The sequence below is a fragment of the Pristis pectinata genome, chromosome 4, assembly GCF_009764475.1.
Source record: "Pristis pectinata isolate sPriPec2 chromosome 4, sPriPec2.1.pri, whole genome shotgun sequence".
Lineage (NCBI taxonomy): Eukaryota > Metazoa > Chordata > Chondrichthyes > Rhinopristiformes > Pristidae > Pristis > Pristis pectinata.
Window position 1 is genome coordinate 71,991,486 of NC_067408.1, and position 27,338 is coordinate 72,018,823.

Genomic DNA, 27,338 nt, shown 5'->3' on the forward strand with positions numbered 1-27,338 from the left:
GGCCATAGGTAAAAGAAAGTGATCACTGTCATTGGTAAGAGAGAATATTTATAAGGGGAAAGATACCAACAGAGACTCTTTTGTCTGTGGGATTTTTTTCTTGATATTAGCAATGAAGTAGCAGAATGTATTATTCAGACATTAAAGATGCTTGCAACAACAACAGACCAGTTTTAATAGGATACATTAATTATTATACAGATTGGGGACAGTAAACCAATGTAAGTGAGGAAGGAAGTGAATTTCTCAAGTGCAGTCAAAAAAGCTTTCTTAAAAAATATGTTGTGAATCAACCATGCGAGATTTGTTGATGAATAATGAGCCAGATAAAGGAACAATTATCTTATGATGATCAAACTATTCAAAGCTACACCTAACAAAGAAAAAAGATAATAGAGTAATTTAACAATTATTGATTTCACCAGACAAAATTTAAGGGGATGAAAACATTGGAAATAGGAGTAGGATTGGGTCATCTGGCCCCTTGAAACTTCTCCGACATTCAGTAAGACCACGGTTGATCTTACCATTAGCTTTAATTCCATGTTTCTGCCTGATCCCTTGCTCCCCTTTGTCCCCCTGTAGTCCAAAAATCTGTCTCAACCTTGAATATACTTAACAATAGCATCTACAACAATACTAAGATGGAGAATTTCAAAGATTCACATCCTTTTCTGTCTTAAGTGGCCAACCGATCCCTTTGCCCAAGATTGTGCCCCTTGGTTTTACACTCTCCCACCAGGGAAAACATCTCCAAGCACCTACTGTCCAAGCCCAGTCAGAATCTTATATATGTCAATCAGAATACCACTTATTCTTTAAACCCTAGACAATATAGGCCTATTCTGCTCAGTCATTCTTCATAAGACAACTCAGGAATCCAGCTGAAGGACTGCGACTGCATGGACTCAAAGGCGTAAAGAAACCAAAGTTATATGCAGTACTCCAAGTATGGTCTCACCAAAGCCCTTTCCAGTTTAGCAAGACTTTTGCACTGGTGTGATTCTTGCAGCCAGCTCTTAAAAGAACATACCACAATACAAGGAACACTATTCCAGCTACAGAGGAATTCTGCTAGTGAATAAATGGATACTGAAGTGATGGGGGGAGGAGAGATAGTGCTAGATGGGCAGAGCGATCTGGATAGGTGGGTGAAGAACAGTGCTTACAGGAGGTTCTTTGTGTATAAGTTAGGTGCTCCTGTTCAGGACGTGTCCAGCAAGGTCTCTGTAAGGGCGTAAGTGCAGTTTGTGGAGGCTTTCAGTGAAGACAAATGCCTGTGTCTGCTCTTCCACAACCTGCCAGTAAAAGGGAGAAAGGATGAAATCCTCACCCTTTGTGCATGGAGTATGGGTAATGTCCCTTATGTATCTGAGATCAGCAAACTAAGATATATCAAAGATCAGCAGCAGCAGCAGCCTGGAATGATCCTAAGACCAGGAAGTTGATTGTGACTGTGTCCTTGGCTTCCATGGGTAAAGCAGTCCAGGCACACTTGTGAGGTCATATTGGAAGTCATAGGTTAGAGATCTTAGTGATGACAAATAATGCAGTTCACCTTTAAAGAGCACGATTTTAGGGGCAATTAGGTTGGTGAAACTTGGTGCTGTGAGTAAATTAAAATTGCTGCTCGAAAACCTCACTGAAGCTGAATGTTTCATGTTTCACAAGTTTATACTGGGACAATTTGCAAGCTTAAGAAAATAGGGCTGAAAAGAAATGAGGAGATGAGTTTCCTAATAAACACCACGGCCATGAAAACGAGTTAATCTAGCCTAAAAAACTGTTCTAGTCGAGTTTAACGCGATTTTTCAAAGCACAGCACTGTTTTGGAGTTGCATGAAAATATGTCAAGGTTGGGTTTATTGTCATATGCACAAGTACATGTATGTACATGTGCAATGAAAACTTACTTGCAGCAGCATCACAGACACATAGCATCATAGAAGCAGTATTCACACAAAAAAATTAAACCTAAATTATACACAATTTTTACAAGAAAAAACACAATTCAAACAAAAAAAAGTCCATTTTAGGACAAAGTGATCAGAGTGGTCATAGTGTTGCTAAACAGTAGTGATTAGGGTTTTGCCAGTTGGTTCAGGAACTGAAATAGCTGTTCTTGAACTTGTCTATATCTATACACCTTCCTCACAACGTACTTTATCACCTATCTTTATATCATCAACAGACAATAATACATCGCATTCAATGCCATCATCTAAGCCATTAATGTAGATTGTAATTAGCTAAGGCCTCAGCACTGATCCCTGAGGCACACAACTAGATACAGTTTGCCAACTTGGAATTGACCTGTTTAATCCTAGCCTTTGTTTTTTATCTGTTAACTAATCCTCCATCCATTGTAATATGTTATCCTTAAACCCACGAGCCCTTATCGGCACCTTATGTGTGGCACTTTGCTGAATGCCTTTTAGAAATCTGAATACAGTACATCTATTAGCTGCCATTTATCTGCCCTACTAATTATATCCTCAAAGAATTCTAATAAATTTGCTTTCACGAAACAGTGTCACGTCACATTATACTTCTTTTCATTTCTTTAATAGTGGATTCCAGCACTTCTTTCATTTACCATTGCACTTGAGACGGAAACTGACAGTAGCAATCTGGTTAAAATTGCTATTAGGGTAAACTATAGATAAAGAGTGGGAAGTACTCATAAAAAGAATTTAGTTCAATAAAGAGCAAGTATATACTTAAGGAAACCATACTATGTTTACCAAATTAAACAGCCATGGTCAAAAAGAAATAAGATAAAAATAAAACTACAGAAAAATGCACACAGAAATGGAAAGAGTACAGAATTAAGGCTACCAAAGTAAATATAAAGAACAATAAATGAAAATAAAAGAAAAAAAAATAAGATATAGCAACAAAGCGGGAGACACAATGAGACTAATACTGAAAATGCTGATATATTAAATTTGGACATTGAAAAATGTAACCGGTAACAGAAAAAAAAAGGATGATTAGTATCTTAAAAAGTATAAGCAGTCAACAGAAGCATAAAAGACTGAGACCAACTCATTTGCAAAAGAGGACCTTGGGGTACAGGCACAAAGATCCTTGAAGGGAGAAATGCAGGTAGATAACATGGTTAAGAAGGCCTGTGGGATAGTGTCTTTCATTAGTCAGGGGATTGGATACAAGAGCAGGGAGGTTATGCTCCAACTTTGTAAAACATAGGTTAGACCTCAGCTGAAGTATTACACGCAGTTCTGGTCACCATACCACCGGAAAGAGGTAACAGTGCTGGAGAGGTGCAGAGGAGATTCACCAGGATGGGATGGACTGTTTCATTTATAAGGAGAAACTAGAGAGGATAAGATTGTTTTCCCTGGAGCAGAGGGGACATGAATGAGGTATATAAAATTATGAATATAGATAGGGTAGACTGCAGGGAACTTTCCCCATATCAGTGGTAGATAAAACTGAAGAACATACATTTTGAGTAAGAGGTAAGAGATTTAGAGGGGATCTGAGGGGGACCTCTTTCACGCAGAGGGCAGTGAGTATCTGTAATACACTGCCTGACAAGGTGGTGGAAGTAGAGTCGCTGACAGCAGTTAAGAAGTCTTTAGATGAGCACTTCAATTGCCTAGGCATAGAATGCAATGGGCCAAGTGCTGGAAAATGGGATTAATATGGATGGGTGCCCACTGGTCAGTGAGGACATGGTGGGCTGAATGGCTTGTTTCCATGCTGTATGACCCTTTGATGCTATAATTTAGTATACCTCAATCCGGTCATCCCTCAGCCTTCTCCATTCCAAACTAGCTTATCCGGTCTCTTCTCATAATGGAAACACTCCAACCCAGAGCAAAATCCTATGAATCTCTTCTGCATCCCACCCTTCCTAAAATGTGGCAACCATAATTGCATACTGTACTCCAGCTGTGGTACTATAACGTCCTTGATCTTATATTCAATGCCCCAGCTAATGAAGGCAAGTACCACCTTATCAACCTGTGCTGCTGGTTCCTTAGTGCTTCTAGGACTCCTACAATTCATTGTGTATATCCTAGCCTTAATAGTCCTCCTAAAATATCTTCATATCTTTCAGGATTAAACCTATCTGCCATTTCACTGTCCATCTTTGCAGCTGATCAATACAGGTGATCCCTGCATTACAAAGGGTTTGCATTCCTAGAAAATGGGCTGTATCACGAGTTTCCACAACACAAAGTTGTATCATCTGTGCATGTGTCAAGAAATGCAAGTTGAAAAGAAATAAATTTTGTGTCTATTTATTTACTATTTTTCACATAAATCCTGTGAGATTGAATTTTATTCCATATCTCAAGTTTCTGGATGGTGATTTGTAAATTCTGTAAGGGCGAATTTCTATTACATGAACAACCATAATGCGGTGGTCACCTGTATTGTTCTATTGCCAAACACTACCCTTGCCAGAACATAAATTTCTGTGTACCTAGGTGACTGCCTCCTTATCTTTAAGATTAGTCAGATTGCCCTCATGGTCAGCACAAGGTGGGCCAAAGGGCCTGCCTCTGTGCTAATCAATATACAGTAACTATGTCCCCACATGTGAAACTCTCCCACAAGTAAAACATCTCAATATCTACTTGTCATCCCCTTTTAGGATCTAACATGGTTCAAAGAGATCACCTTTCATTCTTCTAAACTCCAAAGAATACAAATCCAAATTCCTTAGCTGTTCATGGTAGTATAATTCCCTCATCCCAGGAATTAGCCAAGTGAATTTCTTTTGGACTGCCTCCAATCCTAGTATATACCTTTTAAATTCTAGGGATTACATCTGCACAGTACCCCAGATGTGTCCTCACCAACACTGTGTACAATTGTAACAATATTTCCCCTTATTTCTAAACATCAACCTCTTTGTAATAAAGGCCAATGTGCCATTTGCCTTCCTAACCCTTTCTGCACCTACCTGTTAACATTTTATCATTTACGTGCAAGGACACCGAGATCTCATTGTACTGTGCTTATTTGCAATCTCTCCCCATTTAGATAATAGTCTGCCTTTTGATCCCTCTTACTGAAGCGAAAGACCTCACACTTTCCCACATTAAATTCCACTTGCCAAGTTTTCACCCACTCACTTAACTTTTCTACATCCTTCTGTGAAGTCATAATTTCTTCATTGCAACATGCCCTCCCACCTACTTTGGTATCATTACCTCAACCCCCACCTCCAGGACATTAATATAAGTAGTAAATAATTGAGGACCAAGAACTGATCCTTGGGGCATTCCACTGGGAACATTCCTTCAGCCTGGAAAAGCTCCATTTATTCCAATTCTGTCTTCTATGTAATAACCAGTCTTCAGTCTATGCTAACACACTATCCCCTAAACATGAGCTCTTTCCTATCAACACCATCACAAATGTTCACATAATCTGCAAACTTACTAATCATATCTCCTACATTCACATCCAGATCAATAACGTAAACAACAATCAAATGGTCTCAGCACTGATTACTGTAATAAACCGCTGGACACCAGCTTCCAATCACAAAAACAACTTTCAGCCATCATCCTCTGCCTCCCTACAATGAAATATTGATAAAGGGTGTCCAGAACAATGGGCCTTAATCTAAATATGGGCAAAACAATAACAGATTCAATACAGCTGAGTATGAGGTCATCAACTATGGCCCAAAATTTTTAGATGCAAATATTGTTAAGTGGTGAACAGGGAAAGTCTGAAAGAGATTTAAGACAATCATTAAAATTTGTAGATATTTACTCCTTTTCCTCTGTTCTCAAAACATTTTGCAAAATTTGCGGATGTAATGAAGCACTATTTTAATGTAATGCTTTTCTTTCTTTGCAAAAGAAACGGTTTACTAGGAAGATATGGAGAAGAACTATATTGTTTATATCTGGTTTTACTTGAGATTCGAATGACAACATCAACTGAGAAAGAAGTTTGGCAATTTGTTTCAATGCAATGGAATATTTATAGTACTTATACCATCATTTTCATTCGCCTCATCAGTACTCATTCGGTATTAATTAGACAAGCCATACAGCAGGCTGTAATTCTATCTGCTTCAATGCTTGTCTAAGGATGCTTGAAGGTTTTTCCTGGATACATCAAAGAAAATAATGCAAATAATTTCACATTTTTGTGAGGATTGAAAGTGCTCTCTCCCTAGTTGTTCTTCTGGTCCTGTTTCCCCCAGGCTACCCAATTATTTCCACCTGAAACCTGCTAAGATCAGCGTAAATCAATTTCCAATTTGGGTCCTGTAAAAAAGGCTTTGGATCCCTTAATAATTTCTTTAAACTTTGTTTATGTGGTTGCTAAGGGCTCCTCCATACCAAACTCAATGCTCCTAGAGACTGTCAGTTTCAGCTTCAATACAGTTCTCCTGAATCACACTGAAAAGGGCATAACAGTGCTTTCTGCATTTGTTCCAGAAGGTGAAGTTGTAACATATATATTGTAGCAGCTAGCTACACACTAGAAAATGAAGACACAGAGTCGCTGGTTTGAAATCAGAAGTCGAATGAATGACAGGGGCGCGGTGTGCCTTTAATATCCGAAACTTCCCATGCTAAAGTTCCCGCGCTGACGTCACACACGGGTCACCTGACCTTCCCGCACGCGGGCTTTCCTAGCCCGACGGTGGGGAAGAAGGAGGGCCCTGCGCCATCTTGGATCGGGGCCTCTGACAACGTTCGCGATGTCGGGAGCCGGTTCGATGCTGGTGTGGTGAGTCGCTACAATATAACCTTTTGAAATGTTCTCGTCCTTACTTCAAAACACTTGGGTTCCTCGGAAAAAAAAACTTCTCAGGATCTCACACAAAGTCCAAGTTGGATTTGCAACAAATAGGGAAATGATCCCAGTGATAACAAATAAGCCAATATGTCACTAATTATCTTGGAAGGGGAGTCAATCTCATTGTGGTTAAGTCTTTGCCAATGTAGTTTCAATGAATTTCAAGAGAAAGCTGTGACATGGTGTATAATTCAGCTCCAATAAACCCATCTATGTGATTTCTCACTACTTCCCAACATCCATGTCCACAAACACACTTTCCATATTAACATATACATGCTTCTTTCAATTTAATAAACATTATTTGCTGTGGCCCCTTCATTGGGAAAGCCGAAGAGTCAATAAATGCCTTGCAAAACTCTTATTATCGGTCTGCAAGCATGACGCGAAGCTTCATGTTATTCTGTCCCATTCCCACTGAGACATTTCTGTACATAGCCTCCAACAATGCTCCTACAAAGCTCAGTGCAAGTTTGAGGATCTGCACCTCACTTTCCAATCAGGCACTTTCCACCTTCTAGAATCAGAATTGAATTCAACAATTTCAGATAATCAACATTCCAGCTTTTTCATTCTAGACTTCCATCGTTTCTGCCAAGTTACTTCTGTAAATTCAAATAATTGGTTTGCATTTTCACCCATTCCAGGTGTTTGTTACCTTGCAGTATCACCACCTTTCACTATTTAATCTCTCCTCTCTGCTGCAGAAATCGCCTTTATTTCTCTTCTCTACTCCTATTTCCTTTGTAACATAAAACAAGATCCCAGACCTGATGAAAGGTCATGACTGAAATACTGTTTCTCTTTCCATAGATGCTGCCTGACCTGCTGAGTATTTCTAAAACTCTGTTTTTAATTCAGATTCCCAGCATATGCTTTTCTTTGCTTTTAGATTCATATCCTTTTATTCCTTTAACCTGACAAGGCAGCAAGTATTTCCTATCACAAATGCCCTTAGGAAGTTAATAAGTAGCCCTCTTAAACTTCTGCAATGTTTCTCAGGAAGTTACTCCTACAGTTTTGTTGGGTAGGGAGGTCTAGGAATAAGACACAACAACAATAAAGGAAGTGTGATATATTGCCAAGTCTGGATGGTGTGAGACTTGGAGAGGAACCTGCAAATGGTGATGTTCTCATGGGCCTATTGCACCGAAACTGGCCCTTTGGCCCACCATGTCTATGCCAACTATGAATTACCCACCTACGCTAATCACATTTTCCAGCATTAATCACATTTGAGTCTGTAGCTTATACCTTGGCAATTCAAGTGTTCATCTGGATACTTTTCAAAATGCTGTGACAGTACCCACTTCCACTACCCCTTAGGTAGTGCCCTCCAGATTCCAGCCACCCTCTGGGTGAACAAATTCTTCTTCAAGTCCCCTCCAAACCTCTTCCCTCTTATCCTAAACCTATGTCCTCCAGTTTTTGACACCTTCATTTTGGGAAAAAGTGATCTACCTTGTCTATGCACCTTATAATTTTTTATACGTCATTCAGGTCCACTCCAAGGAAAACAAACGAGCATATTCAGTCTTTCCTCAAAAGTGAAATGCTTAATCACAGGCAATATCCCAGTTAATCTCCCATTTCAGGGCAAGCACTTCTTTCTTTTGTGTGGTGACCAGAACTGCACACAGTACTCCAGTTGTGGCCTAACCAATGTTTTATAAAACTGTATCCTGCTCTTATATTTTAAACTACTTTGCAAGGGGGATGGGAACTGGAGGGATAGGTCAGTGGAAAAAGACCAACATATAGAGAGGCATTGAGGAAGGAGAAGCAGAGTATAGGGTATAAAAGTAGAAAGGTGGATGAGCTAAAGTGCATTTACTTAAATGCAAGAAGTATCAGGAATAGGGGTGATGAACTGAGAACTTGGATAAAGACATGGAACTATGATATTGTGGCACTTGCAGAGACTTGGCTGTCACCAGGGCAGGAATGGATACTGAATATTCCTGGATTTCAGTGTTTTTAAAAGGAATAGGGAGGGGGGGAGTGGGAGAAGAGGAGGAGGGGTGGCGTTACTGCTCAGGGATACTATTACAGCTGCAGAAAGGGTAGATAATGTAGAAGGATCCTCTCTAGAGTCAGTATGGGTGGAAGTTAGGAATAAGAAAGGAGCAGTTACTCTACTGGGAGTATTCTATAGGCCCCCAGGTAGCAGCAAAGATACTGAGGAGCAGATTGGGAGGCAGATTTTAGAAAGGTGCAAGAATACCAGGGTTGCTATCATGGGAGACTTCAATTTCCAAAATATTGATTGGCATCTGCTTAGTACCAAAGGTTTAGACGGGGCAGAGTTTGTTAAGTGTGTCCAGGACTGATTACTGTCATAGTATGTTGACAGGCCGACTAGAGGGAATGCCATATTAGATCTAGTGTTAGGTAATGAACCAGGTGAGGTGACAGATCTATCAGTGGGTGAGCATTTGGGGAACAGTGACCACCACTCCCAAACCTTTAGCATTGTCATGGACAAGGATAGGAGCAAAGAGGACAGGAAGATATTTAATTGGGGAAGGGCAAATTATGAAGCTATCTGGTGAGAACATGTGAGTGTAAATTGCGATGACATTTTTGAAGGGAAATGTACTATGGAGATGTGGTCGTTGTTCAGGATCTCTTGCAGGATGTTAGGGATAAATTTGTCCTGGTGAGGCAGAGAAAGAATGGCAGGGTGAAGGAACCATGGGTGACAAGAGAGGTGGAACATCTGGTTAGGAGGAAGAAGGCAGCATACATAAGGTGTAAGCAGCAAGGATCAGATAGGGCTCATAAGGAATATAGGGTAGCAAGGAAGGAACTTAAGAAGGGGCTGAGGAGAGCAAGAAGGGGACATGAAAAGGCCTTGGCGAGTAGGGTTAAGGAAAATCCCAAGGCTTTTTCACTTATGTGAAGAGCAGAAGGATGACGAGAGTGAGGGTAGGACTGATTAGAGACAAAGGTGGGAAGATGTGCCTGGAAGCTGTGGAAGTGGGTGAGGTCCTCAATGAATACTGCTCTTCAGTATTCACCAAGGAGAGGGGCCTTGATGATGCTGAGGACAGTGTTAGTAAGGTTAATGTTCTAGAACATGTTGCTATCAAGAGAGAGAGGATGTGTTGAAGCTGTTAGAAAATATTAGGATAGATAAGTCCCCAGAGCCTGACAGAATATTCTCCAGGCTGCTCTGTGAGGCAATGGAGGAGATTGCTGAACCATTGGCTAGGATCTTTGAGTCCTCGTTGTCCACGGGAATGGTACCGGAGGATTGGAGGGTGGCAACTGTTGTCCCCTTATTCAAAAAAGGTAGTAGGGATAGTCCAGGGAATTATAGACCAGTGAGCCTTATGTCTGTGGTGGGCAAGCTGTTGGAAAGGATTCTTAGAGATAGGATCTATGGGTATTTAGAAAATCATGGTCTGATCAGGGACAGCCAGCATGGGTTTGTGAAGGGCAGATCATGTCTCACAAGCCTGATAAGGTTCTTTGAGGGGGTGACCAGGCAGATTGCTGAGGGTAGTGCAGTAGATGTGGTCTACTTGGATTTTAGTAAGGCATTTGACAAGGTTCCGCATGGTAGGCTTCTTCAGAAGGTCAGAGGGCATGGGATCCAGGGAAGCTTGGCCATTTGGATTTAGAATTCGCTTGCCTGTAGAAAGCAGAGGGTTGTGGTGGAGGGAGTGCATTCAGATTGGAGGGCTGTGACGAGCGGTATCCCACAAGGATCGGTTCTGGGACCTCTGCTTTGTGATTTTTATTAATGACTTGGATGAGGAGGTAGAAGGGTGGGTTGGCAAGTTTGCAGATGACACAAGGGTTGGTGGTGTTGTGGATAGTGTGGAGAATTGTCGAAGATTGCAAAGGGACATTGATAGGATGTAGAGCTGGGCTGAGAAGTGGCAGATGGAGTTCAATCCAGAGAAGTGTGAGGTGGTACACTTTGGAAGGACAAACTCCAAGGTGGAGTACAAAGGTAATGGCAGGATTCTGGGTAGTGTGGAGGAGCAGAGGGATCTGGGGGTTCATATCCACAGATCCCTGAAAGTTGCCTCACAGGTGGATAGGGTAGTTAAGAAAGCTTACGGGATGTTAGCATTCATAAGTTGTGGGATCGAGTTTAAGAGCCGCGAGGTAATGATGCAGCTCTACAAAACTCTGGTTAGACCACACTTAGAGTACTGTGTCCAGTTCTGGTTGCCTCATTTTAAGAAGGGTGTGGAAGATTTACCAGGATGCTGCCTGGTTTGGAGAGTATGCATTATGAGGAGAGACTAAGGGAGCTAGGGCTTTACTCTTTGGAGAGAAGGAGGATGAGAGGAGACATGATAGAGGTATACAAAATATTAAGAGGAATAGATAGAGTTGACAGCCAGCGCCTCTTTCCCAGAGCACCAATGCTCAATACAAGAGGGCATGGCTTTAAAGAAATGGGTGGGAAGTTCAAGGGAGATATCAGAGGAAGGTTTTTTACCCAGAGAGTGGTTGGGGCATGGAATGCGCTGCCTGGGGTGGTGGTGGAGGCAGGTACATTGGTCAAATTCAAGAGATTGCTCAATAAACATATGGAGGAATTTAAAATAGAGGGATATGTGGGAGGAAGGGGTTAGATAGTCTTAGGCGAGGTTTAAAGGTCAGCACAACATTGTGGGCTGAAGGGCCTGTATTGTGCTGTATTGTTCTATGATTCTATGATATTCAGTGTCCCAGCTAATGAAGGCTAGTATGCCTTTTTCACCATCTTCTCCACCTGCACTACCACCTTCAGGATTTATACACTGAGGTCCCTTTGTTCCTCAACACTCACTAGAGCCCTACCATTCATGGTCTTTCTTGCTGGTGGAGGTTGTAGGATTAGGAAATGCTATTGGAGTAATCAACACTGTATTTTGTAGATACAAGTACGGGAAAGTTACTGGCTAATGATCCAGAGGCTCAGACCAACAATCCAGTGACCCAAGTTCAAATCCTATCACATTCAGCTATCAAATTCACATTCTGGAATTTGGTAAAGAAAAACAACCTTTAATATAATGACCACAAAAACTACTAAGTTGTTGTAAAATTCAAATGCTTTGGGGAACAACACATCAGAATTGATAAATGGTCATCAATCTGAAACAGTTACTCTGTTTCTTTTCCCACGGATGCAACCAGACCTCCTGATTATCTCTAACATTTTAAGTTTGCATTTCAGAGTTCATGAATCTGCAGGTTTTTTTTTGCTTTTTGTCTTACTCATTGATGCCCAGTTATTTCGCCAGGATGATTTGTCTCCAGACCTAAACAAGAGCTTTGACCCAAACATTCCCATCATTCCAGCCCCAGGACAACATCGCAGGAGTCCCTTAGAGCAGTGCCCAAGGCCCAACTACCTACAGCTGTTTCATCAATGACCTTCTTTCCATCATAAGGCCACATGTGGGGATGTTTTCTGATGACTGCACAACATTCAATTCCAATCACAATTCCTCAGCAAGTATAATATGAAGCAAGATCTAGACAACATTCAGGTGCAGGCCAATAAGTGGCAAGTAACATTCTTACCACAAAAGTACTATACAATGATCCAGCTCCAACAATACTCCAACAATATAGAGTGTAACCCCCTACCCATGACATTCAAGGGTGCTGCCATTGCTAAGACCCCCATCATCAATATCCTCAACAGGACCAGCCACATTGAAACTATGGCTACATGAGCAGGTCACAGGCAGTGTAACCTTCAGCGAGTGACTCCATGGCATTTCCACAATCTACAAATCACAAATCAGTAGTATAATGGAATATCCTGCATGAGTGTAGTGCCAACAACTGTCAAGAAGCTTGACACCATCCAGGCAGAGCAGCCAGCTTGAATGGCATTCCTTCAACCACCCTAAACATTCATTCCCACCACCAGCACTTAATTGCTGCAATGTGTACTATCTACAAAGTGCACTGCAGTTATTAACCCAGGCTACTCAGCATCCATGACCTTTACTCCCAAGAATGACAAGGGCACCAGACACATGAGAAGATCACCACTTGCAGGTTCATCTCCAAATCACACACCATGCTGACCTGGATGTATTTTGCCTTTCAATATTGTTGCTGGGTCCATATCCCGGAACTCCCTACCAAACAACGCAGGTAGGAGTACCTTCAGCAGAAGGATCACAGCAGTTCAAGAAGCTGGCTCACCACCATCTTCTCAAGGGCAATTAGGGATGGTAATAAGTGCTGGCCTTGTCAGTGATGCTGACAAGAAAAAAAAGAAAAAAAAAACAAATTAAAAATAATAAATAACAAAAGACGGTGCACCAGTGGTGAAGGAAACATATGTTTAGAGTGGTGGATGGACTCGCAGTCAAGCAGGCTCCTTTGTTCCAGGTGACATCTAACTTTTGTGTGTTGTTGGAGCTTTAGGAATACTTGCCACAGAAGACTCAGCCTCTGATGTGATCTTGCAGGCAGAATATTTATGTGGTTGGTCAGTTAATGGTAATCCCAAGAATGATGGTGGGGTATTTGGTAATGATAATGCTATTGATGTCAAGGCTAAGATGTTACACTTTCTCTTGTTGGAGAGGATTACTGCCTGGCATTTGATAAATTGCTATTTATCAGCTCACTTTTGAACATTGTTCAGATCTTTCTGCATGCAGACATGGACCAAAGATTTGTGAAAGGAAATGACCATTGTAAAATCATTAATGAAAATTGCAACCTTGTGATGGATTGAAGGTCATTAATGAAGCAGCTGAGAATAGTTGGATGTGAGTAGATATCAATTTAATACTGGAACTGAAGTATGGATCATCAACTAATGTTTTCTGCATATATGAAGAGTAAAAGAAAGACATGGGTAGATATAGGACAGACTGAAAATTATGCTGGAGAAATTATAATGGGTAACAAAGAGATGGCAGAGGAACTAAATGAGTATTTTGCATCAGTCTTCACTGTGGAAGACATCAGCAGTATACCTGATAGTCAGAGGTCTCAGGGAATAGAATTGAGTACAGTCAAGATTACGAGAGAGAAGGTGCTCGGGAAGCTGAATGGACTAAGGACAGATACACTTCTGTCAAGTGCACTGAATTCCTTCTAATAAAACACAATCAAGTGATGGAGATTTTGCATGCTTTCTGGAATTATTAGGAATTAATTAAAGCCACAGAGGTCCAACTGACAACTTCAGCACTTTGTTTTACAAGAGGAGATTGAAAGATCTAATACCCTAGACCTGTTGAACAAAAAGCCTTAAAAAAGCTTTGTAATCTTCTTGCTTTGCAAGCTATAATTACATAGAATATTTGTGAGCTTCTGTGGCATTTACATAAAAACAGAGATCTCAATTGTGCAACTAATCTTACACGTGTCAGTGATTAATGGCTTCCTTTGCACATAATACAAAAGAAAAATAAAAAATACCATAAGTAATCTCCTAGGATAAAAACATCAGATTAATTGCAAAGTGGTCATAACTTTATAGACAACTATGGAATATGGTCAGGTGCCAATGCTTTAAAGCACAGAATATTAAACAAGTCAAGGATAGGAACCTCAATTTCTATGAATAGATTGTTCTCTAAATAATTTTTGACAAAATAAAATAAATCTGCACCAGATGGCTACTGTCAGATAATTCCCAATGATCAGCATCTCTGATGCTCCTATGGGTGTTTTAATTTCATTGCATATAACATTTCCTCTAGCCTCAGAAGGCACATTTGCAAATGAAGGCATTATTAATGTCTTAGCCTCTAGCAGTTTGATCAAGCCATTTTAGCAGCAGGGAACCCAGCAATCGATAGGAAACAGAGTCCTTAGTGTACATTTGAAAGTAGTGTCTGTGAAATTAAGCTATTAATGTTTAATACCCTGGTTTAATATTGTAATACAAGCTTTCAGTTTTCATTGCTAGTGATCCAGTCTGTTTGGATAACACAGGACTAAGTTCTGAGTAAATTCTACCCAGCAAAATCCAAATAGCATAAACCTCTGGTGAGTTAATTGAATTTTCAAACTTTTAGACTTGGTTTGAATGCCTCAATGTATTTCCCATATCAGTCCAATTAAAGAAAGAGGTAAGACTTGTTAGTATTATTTAACTTTGGTGAAGTAAAACCAAGGAAAAGAAATACTGCATACTTAGATAATTTTTAAAAATTAAAGCTTGATAAGTACAAGTAACAAAGGCAAGTTAGTATGAATAACTGAAAGTAATGTTTAAGTATAGAGAACGAAGCATGTTGGAAAATCTGGACAAGGTCACGACTGGTGTGGCAAAAAATATTATATTTGAGTCATAATAGAATCTGTTTCCTGCATTAAATGTTGAAATTGTAATATTTGTGCCTAAGACCTTGTAATCATATATTCTCTCAGGTCAGAGTTAAAATAAGTGCTCCTATGAGGTGAAATAATATCAGAAGGTGGTTTAAAGATTCTTCAGCACCTGAAAAGGTTCATTAAAAGGGGAAGTGCAGAGTGGCCAATAAATGTTTTCTCAAGGTCCCACTGCTGCAAATTTCACACAGGCATATTGTACAATAGAATAGGATTTATTGGTTTAGTCCCTTTTCTCTGCTTGCTCCACCATTACAAACCAGTAGACAGAAACAGACGTGGATTAGGTAAGGAAGTACAAAATCCTAGATATGGAGATCATCAAGGAGGGATTGAGACCAGTTGTGTCAGACCAGCCATTATTAGGATGGTAGGTGCAGGATCAGGGTACATTTGTGGATCAAAGACCAGTGCAATGAGGGGTACGTATTTAAATAATGGTGAACCTGTCTGTAGCTGGTTGCCAGGGTGGGCCCCACAGGCTGGAAGCAACTTGGGCAGGTTCTTTTTAAGTGACAATGGAGCAAGTCCTGTACACAGCATTGCTCATCACAGCGCAAGCCAAGTACCTCCATACATTAGTATGTCAAATGCATAGAGGAACTGGAAAGTAATTCATGATCTTTATAGTAATTCCCTGATTTCATTTGATTAAAATTCCTTTTCACAGAAATTCAGTTCAATAACAAATAAAAACACTTTGCTCTATGATAGAAATTCTATGCTGTTTTCATTTGCCAAAGATAATAGCCTAGCATTGAATACAATGACAAGGTTAGAGGCAGTATCCCTGGAATGGATGTTGAATGATGCAATCAAACACACAAAGAATGCTTCAGCCCATGGAGCAGTCATGTTCCTCGCTAAAGTTCAACAGCATTGATTGCAACTTTGCTGCAACTTCATTAATCTTCCACTGAGTTTTCATCTCTGTAATTCATAGAACTAGAAATGGAGGCAATTTTCCTCCCTTCATTCTCAACATCAAATCTTATTTTTAGAAAATAGTGGAGAAAAAAATCAATACGATTTTGATAAAGTTGTGCATGGACCACGTGGAAATATATCTTTATTAGAACAATACTGGAATTCCAAGTCCTGTTCTACTCATTGTAAACTATTTCATATTTTCTTCCCTTCACTTTTCTCTAAATCTGTGCATATCAACTGAAAGGACACATGGTACTGTTTGCTCAATTAGTCCCCATATGGCTATTATTAAAGAGAAAAGGGAGAGTACCTCAGTATATCTTTCGCCTTCTTGAGGGGAAACATTGGCTTCTCCAAAGTTCCTCTTCTGCAACACAGCTGCACATTGGAACTCAAGGGTCTGGAAATTCACTGGTAAGAACTTTAATTGCACAGAGTGCCACGCAACATGTCTGAGCATTTATATGAAACTGTAAGCTTAACCTCTGCAGACTGTGTCAGAAAGCAAGAGAGTATCCTTTACAAATTCTATGAACAAATGATTTACTGCAGATGTGATGGACAATGGCTAGTCCTCCCTCATTTGCATTCCATCTCCCTGACGTGAATCATAATCCACAAAGAAAAGCAAGCACATATGACATAATGGGCTAAAATAATTTTGTCCTATTGCAAAAGATAATATCATAAAGCATTGAACAATGTCACTGCTTTCTTATCAACTTTTGTTTTGCTGAGGTGAACCAAGCCTACTTACTGCTGGATGATTGCATTAACTAACAATTGAAAATTGTGCTTCTAAAATACACAAATGCATTGTCATCCTTCATTTGGCTAATATGTCTAACTTAGGTTCTCTTACAATTTACTGTCTTGACTGAAGACTTCGCTATTGGCAATCACCACCTATTCAAAATAATGGATGTAAAATAAACATTTATTGCTTGAACACTTATCATGGCAAACTTAAGGCCATAGATTATGCTTGTAAGTTGTCTTTTAAAATGAGATCAGGCCTTAATCCCAGGTGGAAAAGTCTTGCATTCTGTAGCACTGATTTTTCTCATATTCTCATATTTCTCAATATAAAGCATTTTTCAAATATCAAACTGCAGTCTAAATTCCTTCATCTAATGTAACTTTCTCTCCCCAGTATTTAATGCTATCATTGAAAAGTGCATGGAAATTTTCCCACTCACAATCAGCTGTATCTCAATTAAAAACATGCTTACCCATGAAACAAAATGCTATGGATACCAGTCCAGTTCAAAAGAACTGGACGCAGAAATCCAGGCTGAGACTCTACTGCAGTACTTTGGCAGTGTTGCATATTGGAGATGCCATCTTAGGGAGAGATATTAAACCACATCTCTTTTGTCTGGTGAATGCCAAAGAAAAGCAAGATGGTTTAGCCAATGATTATCTCTCAAATAATATTACAAAAATAGAGAATTTGGCCATTGGCACATTGTGCATTGTGGAACTTTCATCTGTGTAAAATATAACTGTGACTATACTTCAAAGGTACATAATTGGCTGTAAAGTATTTTGGAACAGTTTGAGGTTGAGAATCTGCTATCTAAGTGCAAATCTTTTTCTTTTTATTCAGGCAATACTTTCTTTCAAAGTAGTCTCACCTCAAAGGACTTTCAAACATAAAGAAGAAACATTAATTTCAAATGTTATGGCAAAGAAAACCTCTAACAAAAGGTTACTAGATTGCAATGCTCCTGCTGTTACATCTTCAAAGTTAAAAAGTAAATCAAAGCATTTTTTCATGCCAGAATTATCTAAGAAATATTACCTTTTGTACTTCCAGAATACTGCAGCTATTTTCAGGTGAAGTACCACCGTGGATTGAAAACAGTTTATGTTCTGAGCACTGATAACATGACTAGTGGCATAAAACATACTGCATCATTCAGCTTTATGTATCGGCTTAAACCAAGAGATCAGAAATTTGATCCAAGAACACTAAATGGAAAGTGATATGGCATGTCTACTTCAATCTTTGATTAGGATTTTATTTTGTCATGTTTATATTTTCCTTTATTTTTATATTTTCAATCACTTGTCTCTATCAAGTCCAACTCCCAGTTATGCTGATGACAAGAGAGATTATCTGAGGATAGTATTACATTTGAGTGGGCCAGTAGTAGGTGTGGGATAGTGCAGAGCAAGGAGCTTTCCATAGATTAACAAGGAACAACTGAGCTACACATGATCAAAAGAGCACAAGACAAGGGAGCAGAAGTAGGCCATTCGGCCCATTGAGTGTGCTCCAAAGAAAAGGGAAAAAGAAAGAGAATGAGAAATGGGGTGGGGGGGCAATGAAAAACTATTCTAACCCCAATTTCCGGCCTTATCCCCATATCCCTTGATACCTTGACTAATTAGATATCTATCTATCTCCTCCTTAAATGCCTCCAATGCTCTAGTCTTCACTGCTGTACGTGGCAAGGAATTCCATAAGTTCACTACCCTCTGGCTAAAGAAATTTCTCCTCATCTCTGTTTTAAACCTGTACCCTCTAATTCTAAGATTGTGCCCTCTGGTCCTGGACTCACCCACCAAGGGAAACAGCTTGCCCACATCTACTCTGTCCAGTCCTTTCGGTCCCCTCTCATTCTTCTGTACTCCAGTGAGTACAGTCCAAGAGCCGACAAACGTTCATCATACGTAAGCCCTTTCATTCCGGGAGTCGTCCTCGTAAGTCTTCTCTGAACCCTCTCCAACATCAGCACATCCTTCCTAAGATATGGGGCCCAAAACTGTACACAGTATTCCAAATGAGGCCTCACTAGTGCCCCGTATAGCCTCATCAACACTTCCTTACTTTTATACACTATACCTCTAGAAATGAATGCCAAAATAGCATTCGCTTTCTTTACCACCGATCCGACCTGATGGTTAACCTTTAAGGTATCCTGCACGAGTACCCCCAAGTCCATTTGTACTTCCGTACTTTGAATTTTCTCTCCTTCTAGATAATAATCTGCCCATTTATTTCTGTTTCCAAAGTGTACAACTGCACATTTCTCAACATTGAATCTCATCTGCCATTTCCTTGCCCATCCTCCTAAACTATCTAGGTCTCCCTGCAACCTTCCTGTCTCCTCAATACTCTCTACTCCTCCCCCTATCTTGGTGTCATCCGCAAACTTAGCCACAAAACCATTTACTCCATCATCCAAATCGTTAATGTACAGGGTAAAAAAAAGCGGCCCCATCACCGACCCCTGTGGAACACCACTAGTAACCCGTAGCCAACCAGAACGGGATCCTTTTATTCTCACCTTTTGCTTTCTGCCAACCAGCCAATGCTCCACCCATTCTGTCATCCTACCTGTAATTCCATGACCTCTCATTTTATTAATCAGTCTCTTGTGCGGCACCTTGTCGAAGGCCTTTTGTAAGTCTAAATACACAACATCTACTACCTCTCCCTTATCCACCCTACCTGATATTTCTTCAAAAAACTCCAATAGGTTGGTCAGGCAGGACCTTCCCTTCACAAAACCATGTTGGCTTGGACCTATCTTGCCTTGCACATCTAGGTATTCCATAACCTCATCCTTGAGGATCGATTCTAATAACTTTCCCACCACCGACGTCAGACTAATAGGTCTGTAAGTTCCTTTATGCTGCCTCCCACCTTTCTTATACAGCGGAACTACATTTGCGACCCTCCAGTCCTCTGGAACCATGCCAGAGTCCATCGATTCCTGGAAAATTATCACCAATGCCTCCACTATCTCTAAAGCCACCTTCTTCAGAACCCGGGGATACACCTCATCCGGTCCGGGAGACTTATCAGTCTTTAGTCCATTTAGCTTTCCTAGCACCTTCTCTCTAGTAATCTTAACTGAACTCAGTTCCATTCCTTGAGACCCCTGACTAACCGATATATTGCTGATGTCCTCCACAGTGAAGACCGATGCAAAATACTCATTTAGTTCCTCTGCCATCTCTTTATCATCCATTATAATCTCTCCTGCACCGTTATCGATTGGTCCTATATCAACCCATGTCTATCTTTTACTCCTTATATATTTTAAAAAACTCTTAGTATCCTTTCGAATGTTTTCTGTCAACTTCCTTTCATAATTCATCTTTTCTTTCCTAATGACCTTCTTAGTTTCATTCTACAGGTTTTTAAAAGTTTCCCAGTCTTCTGTTTTTTTTTCCTTGTTTGCTTCCTTTTTTTTTTGCTTCCTTGTATGCCCTCCCTTTTGCTTTTATTTTAGCCTTCACCTCTCTCATTATCCACATTTGTGCCATTTTTCCATTCAAAACCTTCTTTTTTCTTGGAATACATCTATCCTGCATTTTCCTTATTGCCTGTAGAAATTCCATCCATTTCTGCTCCACCATCCCTCCAGCTAGCTTACTCTTCCAATCAATTTGGGCCAGCTCCTCTCTCATGCCACTGTAATTTTCTTTGTTCCACTGAAATATCGATACACCAGTTATCAGCTTCTCCTCTCAAATTTGTAACTGAACTCAATCATATTGTGATCACTAGTTCCTAATGGTTCCTTTACCTTTAGTTCCCTAATCACCTCCGGTTCATTACACAGCACCCAATCCAAAACAGCCGATCCCCTGGTGGGCTCATCAACAAGTTGCACCAAAAAGCTGTCCCGTAGACATTCCACAAACTCTCTCCTGAGATCTACTGCCTTGCTGGATTTCCCAGTCCACCTTCATGTTAAAATCCCCCATAATTATCCTAACGTTGTCACTCTGGCACACTTTTTCTATTTCTAACTGCAACTTATAGTCCACTTCCTGACTGCTATTAGGGGCCTATATATAACTGCTACTATTGTCCTTTTACCCTTGCTATTTCTTAGCTCCACCCATAAGGATTCCACCTCTTCTGATGCAATGTACTTCCTTTCTATTGATTTTATATCATTACTAACCATCATGGCCACACCGCCCCCTCTGCCTACCCGCCTATCCTTCCTATACACTGTGTACCCCAGGACATTGAGTTCCCTATCACATCTGTCATAAAGCCATGACTCAGTGATTGCCACAATGTCGTATTTATTAATCTGTAGTTGTGCCACTAGGTCATCTACTTTATTCCTAATGCTACGTGCATTCAAATATAGTACATTTAGTCCAGTATCTGCTATTGATTTTGTTGTACTTCTATTGTTCAGCAAATTATCCTGACTATTCACCTGCCTGTCCTTCTTACCATCCTCACTACACACTATCACGGACTTGTTTCTATCTATCCTAACATCCTGGTTTGTTGTACTTCTATTGTTCAGCAAATTATCCTGACTTTTCACCTGCCTGTCCTTCTTACCATCCTCACTGAACACTGTCTTGGACTTGTTTCTATGAACCTCCTCCCTTACCCTGACATCTTGTATCCTGACATCCTGGTTTCCATCCCCCTGCCAGATTAGTTTAAACCCTCCCCAACAGCTAAATTAAACATTCCCGCCAGGATATTGGACCCTTTGGAGTTTAGGTGTAACCCATCCTTAGTGAATAGGTCATGCCTCCCCCAAAAAAGGTCCCAATGATCCAGAAATCTGAAGCCCTGCCCCCTGCACCAGTCACTCAGCCACGCATTCATCTGCCAGATCTTTCTATTCTTAGTACCGTTGGCACGTGGCACAGGTAGTAATCCTGAAATTACCACCCTTGAGGTCCTACTTCTCAACTTTCTCCCTAACTCCTTGTATTCCTCCTTCAGGACCTCTTCTCTTTTTCTACCTATGTCATTGGTACCTACATGTACCAAGACTTCTGGCTGATCACCGTCTCCCCTCAGAATATTCTGGACCTGGTCCATGACATCCCGTACCCTGGCACCAGGGAGGCAACACACCATCTGGGATTCATTGTCAGTTTCGCAGAATCTGTTATCCATTCCCCTCACTATAGAATCCCCAATAACCACTGCATTTCTCCTTCCCCGCTGGACCACAGTACCAGGCACAGTGCCAAGGTCCCAGTTGCCGTGGTCTTCCTCTGTCAGGTCATCCTCTCCAACAGAATCTAAAATGAGACACTGATTTTCAAGGGGGACTGCCACAGAGGTACTCTCTACAAACTCTTTATAACTCCTGTCTATTTCCTGCTCGCTCTCCCTAATCAGCCGAAGGTCATCGAGCAGCTGCTCCAGACTCTCAACACGTTCCTTGAGGAGCCGCATCTCGGTGCGCTTTGTGCAGATGTAGTTATCGGGGATGCTGGTAGTCTCCCAGGGTCCCCACATCTGGCACTCCAAACATAAGACTAACCCCAGATGCATACTGCTAAAACACTGTCCAATACTATACTACTGAGATAAATAAACTAATAACTTACCCACTCTATATAAATCTCGCCTCTCACCTAGTCTCGCTGAAGCCCATTGAGCCAAAGCCCAAACCACTCTGCTCCCTCTCACTCCGCTGCCTGCTCCGACGCTGCCCGCTGGATATGGCAGTCTTCTTTTTAAATCGCCCGCGTGCTTCCAAGTGACGTCACATGCCTGCGCAGTCACTCGCTGCTATCCCGAATGCTAGAAAGAAAAAACAACTCGCTCCTCGTTAATTTCCAGCACTCTCCGCTCTCTTGCCGCTGGAAAGAAAGCCGAAGGTACTCCTCCGACTTTTAAATCGCCCGCGGCCTTCCGAGTGACGTCACACACCTGCTTAGTCACTTGCCGCTATTCCGAACACTAAAAAGAAAAAAAAGCTCGCTCCTCATTAATTTCCGGCACTCTCCGCTCTCTCGCTGCTGGCTATGGCTAAGATCAGATACTTAGAAAATGTGAGAAAATATGAGCATACGAATATATTCTTTGTTCACTGAAGTAGCAATTTTCCCATATTTTACTTGAGAGAATTACCTCACACAAAATAAAATGTAAATGCTGGAAATCTGAACTAAAAACAGAAAATACTGCAAATAAACAGCAGATGACAAAGCACCTGGGAAGAGTGAAACAGAATTAACTATTTTCCCTTAGTAAGATCTTTACTGCTTATTTTCCTATGGGTTATGAAAATCCTTCAATTAATTCTTATTATAAGCTGTGACAATAGAATTGTGCTCCTATTTTTGACTCCTTTGACAGAAGTATTGTAAACTAATTACAGGCATCAGTCAAGAAAAATGTTCAATTGGCCAGCTATCAAACTTCTTAAGAACTCCGCATATTTCTAAATGTCTAGAACTTATTCAAAGAACAATGAAAAGCTCTCAAAAATTTTAAACTTGAGAAACAAAAATGAAAACATTTAAGAACACTTTTAAACAATTAAAGGGGGAGTCTGTTGGTGGCACTCGATGGACTAAGTCATAACTTGGCTTTGGTCCAGGCACTTTTCAATCTACTATTTACCACCCTTTAATAAGTCTTTTACAGTACTAGCACAAGTTTAATCTTGATCTTTAACTGTTAAAATGACCACCAGATCTAAAGCCTCTGCAAATGGTAAAGGTATTGGAGACCAACCTACTTTGGAAGCTATTTCTAATCTGGATAGGAAGTTCGATCAGAGCTTTGCCGAATTGAAGTCCATTTTAAAAGACTTCGAAGACAAACAAAATACTCTTATCCAGTAAAATGCCAAACAAATGCAACTAATTGCTGAACTCGACCAAGCTGGTAAAGAGAGAGATGCCAAACTCCATTCACTTGAAAAAGCCTTAATTACAACCAAGCAAAACCTGGAAAAGCAACAACAGAGGATCATCGACCTGGAAGGACGCAGCAGGAGGAAAAATTTAAGGATCATCAATTTTCCAGAGAACACCGAGACTGGTAACCCCACAGAATTCTTTTCTAATCTTTTGGCCGATGTGTTTGGTTCCGAAATGTTCCCTGTTCAGCCCATTCTGGATAGGGCTCACAGAGCATTAAGATCTAAACCTGCTCCGGATCAAAAACCTCGGCCAGTAATACTAAGGTTCCATTATGTCAGCGTCAAGGGACTCCTGATTCGTACCGCTCGTAGACGTGGAATGATTCAATTTAAACAATGGAAGTTTCAAATAGTTGAAGATTACACCCCAGAAGTTATGAAAGAAAGGCTGACCTACAAACCAATTATGGCTCGTCTCTATCAAAGCAATTATCATCCTGCATTATTATTCCCAGCAAGGTTGAGAATTTCATTACCCAATAAATCTCGCAAATGGTTTAAACCTGTCCAAGAGGCCAAGGAATTTCTTTTGAATTAGCTTTTAATTTTAGAAGCTAAGAAATGCGGAAGAGACAGTGTTTTTCCTTCAATTTACTACCTACTTGCTTTATTATCGAATTAATTTTTAGATTTAAACCTTTCTTTTTTCTTTTAATATTTTTAATGTTTTGTTTTAATAATAATTAAGAATTTAACAAAATGACTTATTGTTTGCTTTCTTTTTGAAATAATTATTAAACTGTATTTTTTAATTGTCAGCTGTTAACGCCCTTTGGCTCTGTTTCAATCTCACAACTATGTCGTTAGTTCGATATCTCTGTTTGGATTATGCTGTTCATCTTTAGACAAAACATGGGTGGTTTATATTTTTTTCAATTTGGACTACTGCCACCAATAGAACTGGGGTTAGTTCAATTAGAGGGTAGATTTCTGGCTGCCTATTGGCCAGTTTTTGGGCTGTTGGGGGAGGGGGGTGGTGTTGTTTTTAGGTTTTTTTTTCTTCTGGGCTAGACTACAAATTTTTCTAAATTGTCGTCGCATCAATTTCCTCTTTGAATTTTTTTTTACTTCTTCCTGTTGGTAGACTCGGAAATACCAAGATTAACCCTTTACACACCATATTTTTTTTTAATCTGTTAAAATGGTTAAGACTATTAATTTTATTTCATGGAATGTTAACGGCTTAAATAACCTGTTTAAGCGCAAGCAGATTTTTAAAGTTTTTCATAGATTATATGCTCAGATTATTTCATTCAGGAGACTCACATCAGGAAGAAAGATAATCAATGTTTTTTTTAGATTTTGGAGGTGTCAACAGTTCCATTCAAATTCACAAGCAAAGGTGAAAGGAGTTTTTATTTTTATAGACTCTTCAATTTCGTTTGCCATCATGAGACAATATCAGACCCAAATGGTAGATTTTTTATTAATTACTGGTCTGCTTCATAATAAAAAAGCTGTTATGATTAATGTCTATGCACCCAATGTAGATCACCCTGAATTTTTTAAACATCTGTTTGCATTTTTTCCTAATTTAAATGAATACACTGCAATTATGGGTGGAGATTTTAACTGTTGTCTAAACCCTTCGATGGATAGATCTGTGTCAAATCCTGCACTTCCAAACAAATCCGCTGTCTTTATTAATTCCTTTTTAGTTGAATCCAGAATTTTAGATGTTTGGAGATTTCTACACCCATATGATAAAGAATTTTCATTCTTTTCTCATGTCTACCATAACTACTCGAAGATTGATTATTTTTTTATTGATGCTAGATTAGCTCCACTTACTATGGACTGTAAATACAATGCAATTGCCATCTCTGATCATGGACCATTGACTTTATCAATTAAATTACCAGATGTATCCTTTGATGTCAGACAATGGCGATTTAACCCTTCTCTATTACAAGACTCAGATTTCGTCCAATTTATTAAAGAACAGATTTCATTTTTCTTTTTAACTAATTTTACTGAAGAAATCTCCAGTGGGATCATATGGGATACTTTTAAAGCATATATCCATGGTCAAATTATTTCATATTCCGCTGGATTGAAAAAATGAACTAATAACGAAATACATATATTGGCTGACAAGATTAAAGAAATCGATGAAAAATATTCTGATCCTCCGAATCTGGAGCTTTTTAAAAAGAGAACAGAACTCCAATTACAACATAGTTTATTATTAACATCTTCAATTGAAAATCTACTTAAAAACAAAAGTCAATTTTATATACATGGTGACAAATCTGGTAAATTATTGGCCAACCAACTGAAAGCTACTTTATCTAAACTTCAGATTAATAAAATTCGTAAACCAGATGGTACCTACATGATAGATCATGTTCAAATCAACAAATCCTTTCATGAATTTTATTCTTCTTCATACCAATCAGAATCCCCTGAGGATCCTACATTAATGTATGAATTTTTAAGAGATCTGAAGATTCCTCAACTATCTTTAAATGAATGTTCTACATTAGATGCTCCCATTTCAGAGGAAGAAATAAAGAAAGTAATATTTTCAATGAACTCGGGTAAAGCACCCAGCCCTGACGGATATACAGCTGAATTTTTTAAATCCTTTTCTGATATTCTTGTTCCCTGGTTAGCCAAAATTTTTAAAGATGCCCTATCAGTGGGTAAACTACCACAATCTTTCTATGAAGCAACTATTTCTTTAATTCTTAAAAAGGATAAAGATCCCACTGATTGTGCATCTTATAGACCTATTTCTTTATTAAATGTAGATTCAAAAATATTTTCCAAAATATTGGCCTTTAGACTGGAAAAGGTTCTTCCACAAATTATCTCTGAAGACCAGACAGGATTTATTCAGAATCGTTATTTACATTTTAATATTAGGAGATTAATGAATATTATATATACTCCTTCATCCCAAATCCCAGAATGTGTTGTTTCACTAGATGCTGAAAATGTGTTTGACAGAGTCGAATGGGAATATCTATTCAATACACTTCAAAAATGTAATTTTAGCCCTAAATTTATATCTGCGATTAAAATGATTTATTATACACCTATGGCTTCAATACTTAAAGATCTCCTTTGTTTAGGCTTTTTCGAGGTACTAGACAAGGTTGCCCATTAAGACCTTTATTATTTGATATTGTTTTAGAACCCTTGGCTATTGCACTCCGGGACTCTTCGAATGTATGTGGCATTACTTGTGGACAGAAGATTCATAAGATATCTCTCTACGCAGATGACCTGTTACTTTATATTTCTAATCCGGACAAATCTATCCCTGCAGTACTATCACTACTAGATCAGTTTAGTGTTTTTTCTGGCTATAGACTAAATCTTAATAAGAGTGAACTTTTTCCATTGAATATGCAAACCCCAATTTATAGGCAATTACCTTTTAGATTGGTAACTGACTATTTTATGTATTTAGGTGTTAAAATTACCAAGAAACATAAGGACTTATTTAAAGCTAATCTATTGCCTTTAATTAACCATGTTAAACAATTATTTACTAAGTGGTCTCCACTGTCTTTATCATTGGTAGGCCGAATTAATGCAATTAAGATGAATATTTTACCAAAGTTTTTATATTTATTTCAAGCAATTCCAACTTTTGTCCCGAAATCTTTTTTTGAC